This window comes from Spermophilus citellus (genome assembly GCF_964194105.1).
Source record: "Spermophilus citellus genome assembly, chromosome: 8".
In the NCBI taxonomy this organism is placed as follows: Eukaryota; Metazoa; Chordata; class Mammalia; order Rodentia; family Sciuridae; genus Spermophilus; species Spermophilus citellus.
Window position 1 is genome coordinate 16,646,605 of NC_138189.1, and position 13,959 is coordinate 16,660,563.

General features: G+C 38.8%; 1 long non-coding RNA gene across 1 annotated transcript in view; it reads right to left on the reverse strand.

Moving 5' to 3' along the window:
- The window catches only part of LOC308654316, a 186,796-nt gene that overhangs the window by 20,946 nt on the left and 151,891 nt on the right, over positions 1-13,959 (reverse strand). Inside the window, exons 12-14 of the long non-coding RNA XR_014023216.1 lie at positions 10,766-12,624; positions 7,942-7,995; positions 6,930-7,019 (exon numbers count right to left, since the gene is read on the reverse strand). This is a non-coding gene — a long non-coding RNA (uncharacterized lncRNA). The remainder of the gene's footprint in view (positions 1-6,929; positions 7,020-7,941; positions 7,996-10,765; positions 12,625-13,959) is intronic.

Genomic DNA, 13,959 nt, shown 5'->3' on the forward strand with positions numbered 1-13,959 from the left:
TTGGTTACACTCCATTTTAATTTTAAAAGGAAGCACAGAGCTTTCATAAGTGCCGGTGTTGCTTTCATAAGTGCCGGTGTTGCTTAATTAAGAAAAAGAAGGAAAAAAAAAACTGTGCTTGAGTAAGCAAGCCAGTGATTTCAGATGACACTCAGAGCAGATTAATAGACAACTTGATACCAACATGTTTAAACATGCCATTTTCCTTGTTAAAGAGCATTAGTGCATCACCCTATGTTTTATTAAGTGTTGGGAGAAGATCAAAATAAGTTTCTCTCATCATTTTACCCAGAGTAGTGTGTTTCAGAATTTCTCTGAAATTAGACTGATAAGAGTGTTAACTTTCTGGAAGCACAAAGGTCTGCTATTTCTATTGCCTAAATGAATATGTGATGGTCTGAAAGCGGCTAATTGTGTATTCATGGAGCAGCAAGACCACCTAGGAGATACTCACAAGGTTTAACCCCCAAGAATTTGCAAACTTGTCTATAAAGACTCACCGATGCCTAGGGGTAAAATATCAGCTTTGTCTGTCAATAAACAGCAAACACTGTACTTATCTGAGCTCACAGACCAGAATGCAGAATGAGGGGTGTGGATGCATTCCCCTAGGAGAAGGGGTTTTAACAAGAATAAACCCTAAATGACTACTACGGGGAGTTTATCAAATTCCAAATTTGAAGTCTGAACAATTGTTTTACACATTCCTGAATCCTTATGCATATTTGTGATGACCTATGAACCCTTTCCAGGTATGTCCACTCTCTATCTGGGCCACTAAAAGAACATGACACTCAGATGAGATTAAGTAATCAGAGTGTATTGTATACAGGGAAACCTAGCTTTCTGCTCTGATGGAGAACAATTTTTTGCTCGGTGGATTGCAAGTGACACAGAGGAAGTGTCACCATGCTGTTGTCAAAGGAAACAATGTGTGCTTGGGAAGCAGACTGACAGCTATCCAATGATTTTCGGCTTCTTCTGAAATCAGGATGTACGTTGTGTATACATAATGAGCCCACCAGTGACTTGTGTTTAAGATGAGCCCAAATTATTTGTGGGTTTGTGTTAAGTTTATATATGTGCTAACAGGCAGAACATGAAGGCATGGAATTGATCTTAATTCAATAGCTGCTAGAATTCTGGCTATGACTCAAAAGGACTTCTGTGTCTGTAAAGGTACATAGTTAAAAGTAGATTGCAATTCTTATGGAAATACTACAGGATAAAAAGGAAGACATTTATATCTGGATACTATTTCAACTTCTTTTATCAAGAATGAGTGACTTTTCCAATAATGCAACCTTAGTTTTAGTTAGCACAATGCAAATTATATGATCAAAGATGTGTTCTCCTAACATAGTGTTATGCTCAAATTGGGGACACCCAAAGACCACCCAAGATCGATGTAAGCATCAAAGAGGTGTTTATTGCGAGCTAGCTCGGTCCTCCCCGCGCGCGCGGGCACACAGACACACACACACAGCAACTGGTGATGCTGAGAGGCCCCGAGCCCAGGGTTTGCAGCTTTTTTATACATTTTTTGGAGAGGGCAGGGACCCCCACATACATCATAGCCTCTTTTAGCAAATCATCACCCACCACGGGAAAATCAAATAACAACTCTAAAACATGATTAGCACATTCACTGGTGGGAAGAAGTTGGGTAGGGGTGATTGGTCAGTACAAAAGGGGGATTCGTTTGAACTGATTGGCTTAAGCCAAGAGGTGTGTTTGTGCTGAACTACATGGTTTCCCAACTTGTTATCAACCACCATAAACTACTGGGAGGGTTATCTGGCATCCCAGGTATTTCCCTGTCTCATGCTGATTGGTGGCTGCTAGGAGGTTGCTATGAGTCCCCACCTAGCCTGACTGAGTCAGGGACACCCGGGGCAGCAGATCTCTCCTGTTATTTGTAGATAAACCACATAGCAGGGTGGGAATGTGCCTAGGAGTGCTCTGTGGGTCTTTCCAAGGACTAAGGTCATGTGCCTTCCTTGGACAGGCTTTGCTCTGAGGTAGAGGCTGGTTTTTCAATAGGTAAGTAGCTTATACCCATAAGTTGAAGCTAAACTCAAGGATTAGACTTTTCTAATCTTTGGCCTCATAACATACACTTAAAAAAATTCTGGCCTCCATATAATGGTTCACATAAAGAAGGCTTCTTGTGGAGAAGCTGTAAATATCAGTTTGTGGGAAGCTCTTCTTCTTTTTTTTAATATTTTTTTAGTGTAGATGGATACAATATCTTTATTTATTTATTTATTTATTTTAATGTGCTGAGGATCGAACCCAGTACCTCACATGTGCTAAGCAAGTGCTCTACCACTGAGCTACAACCCCAGCCCCTATGGCAAGCTATTCTTGAGGGAAGAATTAAAGGCTTGTGCACTTCCTGAAGGGAACATTATCAGGTTTCTGAATGAACTGGAAAAACCCAGAGGGGCACTGGAAATATGTGCTATCCCGTTCTGACCAAGCAACATCAAAGTGAATCTTCATCACATCCGTCAGAGTTTTAGAACTTGTGCTTATCTGCTCACACTATTTATCTTTCTCATTGATAATATTCTTCATGCTTAAAATACAGTTTGGCATATAGTAGATGCTCAATAAACACTGAGCCTTACTTTGTAATAGGCATTTTAAAGAAAATTTATACTCAATTTAAGTCATTGAATTCATTTAAGTACTTGGTAAGTAGCTACTGGTCTTATCCTCACTTTATGAGCATGAAAGCTCAAGCACAGACCGCTTCAATAATGTGTCCATCATATCACAACTGGAAAGTAAAGGAAACTAGAAACCCAACCATGCTGGCCTCAGAGGTTCCCTCTGATCACTGCATCCCAGCTAAATAAATCAGAGAAATATTTCTTACAAACCAGGTATTTAAAACAATTCCATGTGAAATCAGGATACACAAATAGCCCAAGTTGTTTCATCATGTCTATAAAATGAGCAGGCAAGAAAGAACACTAAGGTTTCAACAGTATCAGAGTCACTCCAGTGTTTTTAAGTACTTCCATTCCTGACCATAAGCTTCATATACAATGGCATACACTACCTTGTATTGCTTCTAGAGGATTCTTATTCACATGCTGCCAAAATAGAAATTGTACTGAACCTAGGAACCAGGAGACGATGATAACTGTCATTTATTAAACCCACACTTGGTGCCAGTCCTGGGCTAGACACTGTTCCTACACTACCTTATTTAATCTTCCCAACCACTATGGAATACCTATTTCTGTCCCGTTTGAAGGTAATTGAGGTTATGGGATTTCATCACAGTAGAAAAAGCATTTGAGCTCAGACTTCACAGAGCTGGGTCTCCGGACGGGATTTCTGAATTAAGTCCCACCTCTGCCTTTTAGCAGTAGTGAGATTTTGATAAAGTCTGTTTACAGCATTCTGGCATAAGCTTTGTTATCTATTAACCTTATGTTAGCAATAACAATAATTATATTATTTTATTATCTAAACTATCCAGGATTTTTTTTAAGGTTGTTGGAAGCTCAGTGTATGTTAAGTGGCAAATGAATCATCTTAAAAATTTACGGTGTCTCTCTACTCCACTATCCACCAACTCACATATTCTAAAAAATAAAACCAATACAAATTACAAAGCCCCCCAATGACAACCGAACTGCAGTTAGTATTTTTTCTTGATTTTCTTATTGCAAACTAGTGGGTAAATGTACTACAGCCAGACTTTGACCATTTCTCAGGCTGTACCTGTTTCAGCCAGCTCAGGCTGTTGTAACAAAACACCACAGAGTGGTTGGGCTAAAAGACAGACATTTACTTTTATAGTTCTGGAGGCAGGAAAGTCTAAGATCTAGGCACCGGTAGATTTGGTTTTGGGTGAGGGCTTTCTTCCTGGCTTGTAGAAAGTTGCCTTTTCTTTACCTGATCATGCTAGGAAAAGAAAGTCCTTGTATCCCTTGCTCTTCACATAAGGGCACTAATTTCATCATGGGGCCCCATCCTTATGTAAAATTGATTACCTCTCAAAGCTCCACCTCCTAATATTATCACATTGAGCTTCAAAATATAAATTTGGGGAGGAGGCAAACACCATCTTTACTGATGCTACAAACACAGGTTTAATTTGCCTTTTTGCTAATCCTGCACTTGGAGACACTGACATAAACAGTGAAGTACTATGTAAAGGCCATCTTTTATGTTTTATCTTTGATGTTGTGTTTAGTGTTACATGTTGTGTTTAGTGGGGCACTGGAAGGTACAGAAGTGACCTACCTACTAATTCCCTTCCTGAGGTTGACGAACTAGATTACCTTTAGTATTCTGGAACCCAGAAAAGGAAAAGCAATTTAAGAACAAAAGCTTCTACCTACATCCCCTGTCTGCATCTTGGTGGTCAGCCAGCACTGCTGTGATAATGACCTTCATGAGAGTTTGTGGACTTCCCCTCTGCTGGGGTAGGGAGGGGTGTGCATTTGAAAAAGACACTCAGCAGGCAGTGTTTGTTTAACAGCCTGGCTATCCGGAACTCGTGAAGAAATCAATGACAGGCAAGTATGCCTTCACACATCTTAATGGGATGAAATCTCACTAAAAAGGCTAACTGAGCAGAGAGACAATTTAATTTCCAGGGTAGAAGACTAGGCTGAGATGGAACACAGTTAGGAAAAACTCCCCAGGTGCTGATACAGACTAAATGGGAGATCTATTGTTTTCAAACCTACAAAAATGGAGAAGAGAGAAAATCATTAGCAAGACCTGCCAATGACCCCATCTCATACTGAGTACTGCCAGAGGCTGCATGTAAAACTCAAGTGAGAGAAAAGGAAAAGATAGAAGGTCATGTTTATGTAATCCCCTTTCCCTAAGAGGCTTCCTAATGTGGGAAGGAGAGAGAGAGGCACAGGAAGGGAAAAGGAGCAAGAGAGAGGAATCAGATAATGGAAAATTCTGGGGTTTTTAAATCATTGATTTGACAGAGAAAATGTAAAAGCCTGAGGGTCTCCAGGTTATGAAGGGGAGGAGTGCACAGTGTTACAGGACTGGGTCTTCTGGGAAACTGAGGCAGCAAGAAGATATCCATCTTCAAACCCCGATTCTTGCAGTCAAGTCAGAAAGATTTCAGACATGTTGCTCAGAGTAACAGGAATGAGTTTATTGAATGGGATAGGAAAAGGGGAAGGGAACACTCTAAAGGGAGAGAGTGGGTCCTCTTAGAGAGGGACAATGTGCTTCTCCTGCACTGCAGTTTGATTGGGGGTCACAGGGACGTCTCCAGAATCCTGCCCAGGTCCCTACGTGGCAGTAGCCATGACAACTCTAGGTCACCTTGACTCATGGTGACTGGTACTAATTGGATTTTTAACATAAATTCTTACAGATTTTATGCTTAAGAGGAATTTTCCTTATCTCCCTGAGTTTTGGGATGTGGTCTGTGAAAAGGCATACACAAGTCCCTTCAGGATAACATGGGTTCCTCTTACGGTCACTATTTCAGGCCTGTATGTCTGCTGCAGTGAACAGGTAGTTTGCTGAGGAATGTGACATCTCCTGTCCACTGAGGCCAGGCAGGACTGCAGGCAAATAGCTTCTTGGAAAAGAAAGCATGTGGGGGTCAGCACAGTGGGCCCATTTTAGAGAAATATTCCCTTAACCTCATGTTCCCACCACTCTCATCTGTCTGGTCCCTATCAACAGGGAGGAGGAATAACAGAATAAGGCATTTCAAAGTTATAGAGTATGTATCCTGAGAGTTTACTGTTAAATTTTTTTGAGGGGGGAGATACCAGAGATTGAACTCAGGGGCACTTGACCGCTGAGCCACATCCCTAGCCTGATTTTGTACTTTATTAGAGATAGGATCTCACTGAGTTGCTTAGCGCCTTGCAAAATTGCTGAGGCCGGCTCTGAACTTGTGATCCTCCTGCCTCTGCTTCCCAAGCAGCTGGGATTACAGGCATGTGCCATCACGCCAGGCCCTGTTAAATCTTTTTATGAGTGCACAATTCTAAGAGTCAAATAGTATGACTAACTAAAAAAAAAGAAAGAAAAAAAAAGTAATCCCTTTTCTTGTAACCTTTAAACTCTTTAGCCATTTCTACCAATACTTACTACGTTAATTAGCATTCAACAGAGGAACAAAACCAAATAGTGAGGATATTTATTAAGGGAATTGATTCTCATGGCTATGCAGGCTGTCTCACAGTATGCCATCTGGGGGTGGGAATACAGGGAATGGGCTGCCACTGGCATAAATCCTGGAGTCAGAAGACAGGAGATGCTTCTGCTCTGATATCCAAGGACTGTAGAAGACGGATGTCCAGCTTGGGCACAGGAGAGAACTCCCCCTTTTACTTAAGCCGTAGAAGGACTGGGTGATGCCTACCTATCTTGGAGAGGGTGAAGCTTCCTTACTGAAGCCACTGATTCCAATGCTACTCTCTTCAGAAACCCTCATAGACCCACTCGGAAATAATGTTTTACCAACTATCTGTGCATTCCTAACCTAGGAAAGCTAACACATAAAATTCACCATCATAACACCTAATTTCAAAATAATTATCTGTTTTGCCATTTCTTGAATTAGCAGTTATAGACATTACCCAACTTCTTCTGAAGAGAGACAATAGTCTTGTTTGCTCCATGATTTCTATACTAATCATTGTTGCATCCTTAAAGTCTGTTTGAGCTTCCAGACATAACCCACAAGGCTTTGAACATGCATATTCTGGAAACTTAATTGTCAAAGTCATATGTTAATGGTATTTGAAGTCAGGGACCTTGAGGGATGTTATGATTAGATGAGGTCATGAGGATAGGGGCCCAAAAAGGCACTAGTTGCTTTATAAGATGAAGAAGTCTTTATAAAATGAGGAATTGGCATGCTTGCTTGGTCTCGCCATGTGATTCCTCTCACCATGCAATAGAAAGGCCCTTACCAGATGCCAGTGCCATGCTCTTGGATTTCCCAAGCTCCAGAACCCTGAGCTCTAGAATCTCTCTTCTTTATAAATTACCCAGGTATTCTGCTACAAAAAAAAAAAAAGAAGAAAATTTTAAAAAATAGAATAAAATGAATCCCAATGTAGTCAAACATATAAACTATTTATCTATTTTTTCCCCTTGGGGATATCTCAGTGAGCTCTTGTCACCTGCTCCAATATGGACTGGGTCCTCTTTGGCCAGCTGCACAGTATGTATAGTAGGCATAATGGGCCTTCTCTTCCTTTTCACCTCTCTCTATACTAGGGGCTCCTCTGTGTCCTGGATCTCATGCTTTCTCATTTACTGTCCTATCTGCCTGTATATACTAAGAGTTTATAGGCAATGAATTTGTTGGTATTTCCCTTAGATTTGATTTAGAGTTTGCCTGGGAATGTAACTCCAGTTAAGATCCATTCTTCTTAGGCCTGTGAAGCATTTCTTATTGTCTTCTAACTGCCCATGTTTCTACTGAGAAACTTGATGCTATTATAAATTCTGATTATATGTGACCTGTTATTTTTGTCTTGTCTGGAAGCTGTTACAATTCTCTCTCTAGTGCTAGTGTTCGGATTTTACTTACAGATAGGCCTAATAGATAGTCTTATTATTCATTCTGCTAAGCATGGAGTGGGCCCTTTCTGTACAGAAATGTATGGCCTGCAATTAAAGGACATTATTTATTCTATTTTATATTGATTGAAAAATGTTTAAAAATTTAGATGCCAGTTGCTATCTTTTTGTAACCTAACCTTAGGATTGACTATTCCATTTATTGCCCTATGACATCTTTGAGACACCAGTCAGGTCATCAATCTAGCCCACACTCATGGGGTTACAAAAGTCTGTGAATGTAGGCAAGAGTTTCACCAGGGTCATCCTAGAGTCTGCTAAGTACATCTTGACTAAGAAAAAGCAAGCGTTACAATCTTTTCATTTTATCTTTTTATTAAAATAAAATTTTGTTACCTGGTGGTGATATGGGGCCTCAGATTTGATGTAGAGGATTTTCCCAAGGGTCTCCTGTAAAAAAGGAAATTTTTTAAAAATATCATTTAGTTGTTGGTGGATATTTATTTATTTATTTATTAGAGAGAGAGAGAATCTTTTTTGTAGATGGACACAACACAATACCTTTATTTTTATGTGGTGCTGAGAATCGAACCCGGGTCACACCCATGCTAGGCGAGCGCTCTACCACAATCCCAGCTCCAACCTTTATTTATTTTTATGTGGTGCTAAGAATTGAACCCAGTGCCTCACACATGCTAGGCAAGCACTCTACCACTGAACCGCAAACCCAGCCCCAGATAGAAAATTTTAAAAGTCAACAATTGATTTTCATTTCTATAGAGAAAAATCTATGGTACATTTTTGCCAGGGAATGAAGAGCCAAAATATGGATGCACAATTATAGTAAAAATCCATACAGTGTGCACCACTAAGGAAGACATTTTCCTCCTCAGAATAACAACTACAATAATGACCTTAGTCTACTAAGAGTATCAATAAGAAAAGCTACTAATAGAAAATTTAAGATAAAAATTAATTAATCATGAAATTAATTTGAACAAAATATTCATTTGTCTTAATATTAAGGTGTGTAAGGATAAAAGCTCACCTCTCTAAAATTACATAAATCAAAATAAAACAAACCATTTTTATCAACAAAGATGTCCATTTAAAAAGTGATTGTCAGTTACTTAATTCCTCAAAGAAAGCCTAAACCCCAGAGAATTAGAACTGGGGTGTTGAGATAGTTTCCATGGCTCCATCATGCCCAGTAGGGGGGAAATCAGGTACATTATTCTGAACTTAATGCAACTAGTAGTTAATGGAGTTTTTCTCACCTTTGGAATTGACTGTTGCAGCTACAGCTCAGCTAACTAACTTTCCATGTTTCTGTGTGACAAACTAATTATTAAAAGTCTCCTAACTCTGATCCCGATGCATTTTGAGGTTCTGGATTCAGAGGGATAATTGAACAGCTGTTTTCACCACCAGCTCTGGGTGTGTGCTTCATAAATGTGCTGTATTTTATATTAGTCTTCTCACAAAATAATTATTGTATGGTAGCATTGATTGTTAGGTACAATATGTCAGGTATTTGGTGCTCAGTCAAAGGTTAGCAAATGTGAAATTTTCAAGTGAGTTTGGAATTGGTTGGGCATCCTCTCCCCGCCTCTCCCTCCCTCCCTCCCTCCACCCCCACACTTTCTGAACCAATACAACAATGGCCATAATCAAATTCCATTTTAACTCAAATCTGAAAAAATTTAACCTGTCCTAGAAGCATATGGTACAGGAATGTTGACCAGGCTATTCACCTCAAATTGCCTTTGTGTGGATGAACTACCTTATTCTTTATTGGTGTATTTTCAAACTAATATTGAAATATTATTATAAAATACATGTACGCTCAAGATGTATGTGGAGTTATTTTAAAAGATAAAAGTTATATGTTTAAAAAAACAGACTTCTTCAAGATCCTATTGTGTATCTACCCCCATACTTGGCGCAAATGAGAAGAATGATACAAATTATAATCCCAAAATTCACTGGTGAACCAAAATTCAGACCATAATAATCTTTGCTATTCAATTATATAATCCAGACACACATACTCCTTTAGACTGAAACTTGGAGGCACAATTCATGCTATATTCAAATTACTTTATTATGCCCTAACATAGTCCCTGGAACTTAATAAATGCTTAAAAAATGACACATGGATTAATAATTAATTAATGTATAAATGAACAGATACACGCTACAGAGTGCTAGAGAAGATAAACAGTTGAAAAATAATCCTGCACAATAATGAGAAGAAACTATTTATGTAAAATATGGTAAATATCCAAGTCTTAAAAATTAGATATATTTTAGTTGGACAGGAATAAGACAAAAATAACATTAGCTGAGTTTTGCTGAGAAAATACCTGTCCCTGTCTTGTCTAAACCAGTCATGAACTCTAGTCTTATTTCACTATTTCATAAGTTTATCACTTCCTTGGTAGACACACAGCATTGGTGTAGTATAATGGTTAGAAACAAGGAATCTGACCAAACTGCATAAGCATGGTTCAAATCCTGCTTTGTGAGTATAACCATATTGTTTAATTTTTCTATTTTAATTTTCACATCTTTTGCATGAGTCAGCTTTTTGCCCTTGTGACCCAAATACCTGACAAGAACAGCTTTGAGGAAGAAAAGTTTGTTTTGGCTCATGATTTCAGAGATTTCAGTTAATGGTTGGCCAACTCCATTACTCTGGGCCTGAGTGAGGTAGAACGTCATGGCAGAAAGATGTGGTAGAGGAAAGCAGCTCAGGTAATGGCAGGTGGGAAGCAGCAAAACAAATGGAAGGGTCTAGGGACAGATACAGTCCATAGGGCCCATGTCCCTGGTGATGGATTTTCTCTAGCCACGCCCTAACTGCCCACAGTAACCACCAGTAGTCCATTTCAATTATTAATCTATCAAGTGATTAAAATGCACCAATGAGCTCAGAGCTCTTATAATTCAATCTTTTCATCTCTGAACATTGCTGTATTGCCTAACACATAAGCTTTTGTGGGAACATTCTAGATCAAAACCCTATACTAAAAATACTAACAGAAGTTAAATTAATAGGCTGTTATGAAAATTAAATGACATAGGATATGGAAGGTCTTACAACAGCGAATAGCACACAAAAAATAGCCGTAGCCAGTTTGCCACCAAAATTTATGTACCACCTTCCATTATGTAGGATCGAGGTCTGCTTTAGGCTGTCCAAGGGAGTAGTTCTTACCTATGGAACATGACCAGAAGAGATACGGGAAGCAACTCTGTCCTCTCCACTTTCTCTTTTGTTTCTTCTCCCTGCCAGTGGGCCTGGACTTTCAGTAAGTAATGAAACTGAGTAATTAATCAAGTAATTAAAATATTCATTAGACAATGAGGCCTAGAATAATTTGCCACTGATAAGAATTAGCGAAAACATATCCAGCTGTTATAATTAGGAAAATGCTTCCGAGTTTTCATCAGGATTACCTTCAGTTGCAAACAGACAATGGATTAAAGCTTATCTTTAAGCTCTGCTTTCTTACCAAACAAGCTAGGACACAAAAGCCATAATATGTCAGGGTCAGTCTTGAAGTTCTTACCACTAGAGAAACACATTCAGCGATTGTCCTGTAAAGACAGTGAGAATCAAGGATATTTTTCAGAAGGAGCAGACTTATTTTGTTGATTGACTTTACCAAAACTTAAATTGACACTGATCAACATACATAATTTTAAAGCATCCTCCAAGAAGGCTCATTGCAATGACAAGCAAAGAAATCTCACAAGGTCGGTAAAGTCATAGAAAATCCATGTGCATTCATATGCTAGGAGTGCCATAATAAGGTACCACAGACTGGGTAGCTAAAACAGAGAAATTTTTCTCACAATTCTGGAAGCTGAAAGTTCAAGATTAAGGTGTCAGTGTTGATAGGGTTGCTTTTTTTTTTTTTTTTTTTTTTTTTTTTTTTTTTTTTTTACTAACTCCTCCTTCCTTGGATTATAGATTGGCCATCTTCTCCGTATGTCTTCACATGGTCTTCCCTCTGCACATTTCTGTGTCCTAATCTCTCCTTATAAGGAGGACACCAGTCACACCAGATTAGGACTCACCATCATAACCTCATTTTAATTTAATTACCTCTCTAAAGACCCTGTCTCCAAATACAGTCACATTTTGATGTAGGAGGAATTATGACTTTGATATATAAATTTCAGTTTATGATACCATGTGACCTAGAAATGACATAATTCCAAAAAAATGAAATATTGTTTCTATCCATTATCCTGTCTAAAATTATTGTATGACTTCCAATGTTTCAGTTATAATACATCTTATCATTTTTTTCAACATTAACTGGATGCAACTACCAACTACCAGTATCTTTCAACAGTGCCAGTACCTGAATTTATTTCCTGTCTAACGTGTCCATGAAAAATGCCTTTTAAAACCTATTTTGGAAACTGAGGTTGTAACCGATAAGCTCAAAAGAATGAAGTTTAGTTCTCAGGCAAAAGCCTTTGCACAGAATTTCTTGGGACTCTCTACAGATGTTGTACTTGTCATACTTGACAACATTAAATTCTTTCTGCTTTGATGGAGAAAGTTATGTGTCACAAGGTTTCTTTTTTGTCCTGAAATCACAGCCATCCAGCACTCATAGAAGAACTTTCTTCTGCCTTCCAAGTAGGCCTTTTCCTCTGAGCAGGGTTTTCAAATCACAGCCTCTTACAGTGGATTTGAGTAGGACAGGAGGCAGAACACAAAGGTATCTTCTGCACAGATGTTCCCTGGCCTACAAGATGATTGGTCTTGAAGTGCTAATTGGAATTTGGGCAGAAGCTGCATGTTTTTTTTATGAGAAAGGTAAATCATATTTGCAGAACAGTCTGAAGGGGTGGAGTCCATTTATGCCTTGGCTCAGTTGGCAGCTATCGGGGCACTTAGGAACAACATAAATAATTTAATTGGAAAGTCTGCAGTCACTGCTATGGAGGCTGCTGTTGGACAACTCCGTATTCCACTGGTCAACTTGCCATGTTGGAAGAGATTAGAGTCGGAAAGCGGTGAAAACTTCCCAGTGCTGGAGGAAGCATTTCAATAGACTGAAATTGGAAATGATGAAATGGAGTCAATTTTTCAGAAGGTTTGCAGGCACTTGAAATACCATAAAAGTCTGTCAAAAAATTACTTCTATTGAGGATGGAAAAAAAGATTGATAGTTCTTTTCTTATAAACATAAGAAGCACCAATGATAAAAATTTCTAGAAAAATACCTTCATTTATTTGAGGAAAAAGGAAATAAAATCATGAATTCAACCCCCCAAAAAAGACTCCCAGACACACTTAATGCTTCCTGAGACAAAATATCTTCCTATGTCAACGAATATAATAAGAAAGAATACTCAGTTTTACTCTTTTTTTTTCTTTATATGTCAGGGTCTTCAGAATTTACTCCTATAAAAATAGAAATCAAAATTAAATGGGTGTCAAAGATGACCTGTATATTGCTACTTCGACAAACAGTCTACATTCTTCCTACCTCACTAAAATCAAACCAAATAAACCAATATTAGTGCAATCTAGATCTTTTTTAACATTTCCCCAGAAAGTTGATATAATTTTTATAAGGAAGAAAATGAGTGAAAGGATTATAATTCCTAAAAATACTACTCCTACTCTTCACCTTGAAATAAACTCCTAATCAGTCACTTTCATTGCACTGTAACTTTTATGGAGCAGACCAGGCCATAGTCAAATTGAAGAATGTGTCCCTCTGGGCTTCAGAGTCAACTGGGGCCACTGGTTGCGGTGGGCCTCCCACACCCTCCTTTAAAGTTAACAGTGTTCCTATTACTAGTCAACATTTTGTATTGGCTGTGTCAGGGACAGAAAATATGCTTCTTAAGTTCCCTAGGTTTTATCAAAGAAGGAACAAGGAGCCTTACTCATACTTGGACCTGATTTAAAGATAAGGTCCTTGCCCTGGGACTTAGATTAGGACCCTAGTAGACAAGATTTGGGGAGGGACACTGTGGAGGGATAAAAAAAATTTGAACTCAGAGGGTAGAATAATGTACTTTCTAAAATATTTCAAAACTAGTTGAATTTCCCATAGAGAAGAACCAAGCCAGGGCTGGGGATGTGGCTCAAGCGGTAGCGCGCTCGCCTCGCATGCGTGCGGCCCGGGTTCGATCCTCAGCACCACATACCAACAAAGATGTTGTGTCCACCGAGAACTAAAAAATAAATATTAAAAAAATTCTCTCTCTCTCTCTCTCTCTCTCTCTCTCTCTCTCTCTCTCTCTCTCTCTCCTCTCTCACTCTCTCTTTAAAAAAAAAAAAAAAAAGAAAAAAAAAGAGAAGAACCAAGCCTGATTCTCTTGGGACATCCACATGCATGGGGGAGAGATGTTAGAGGGAGCCAAATATATTGAATA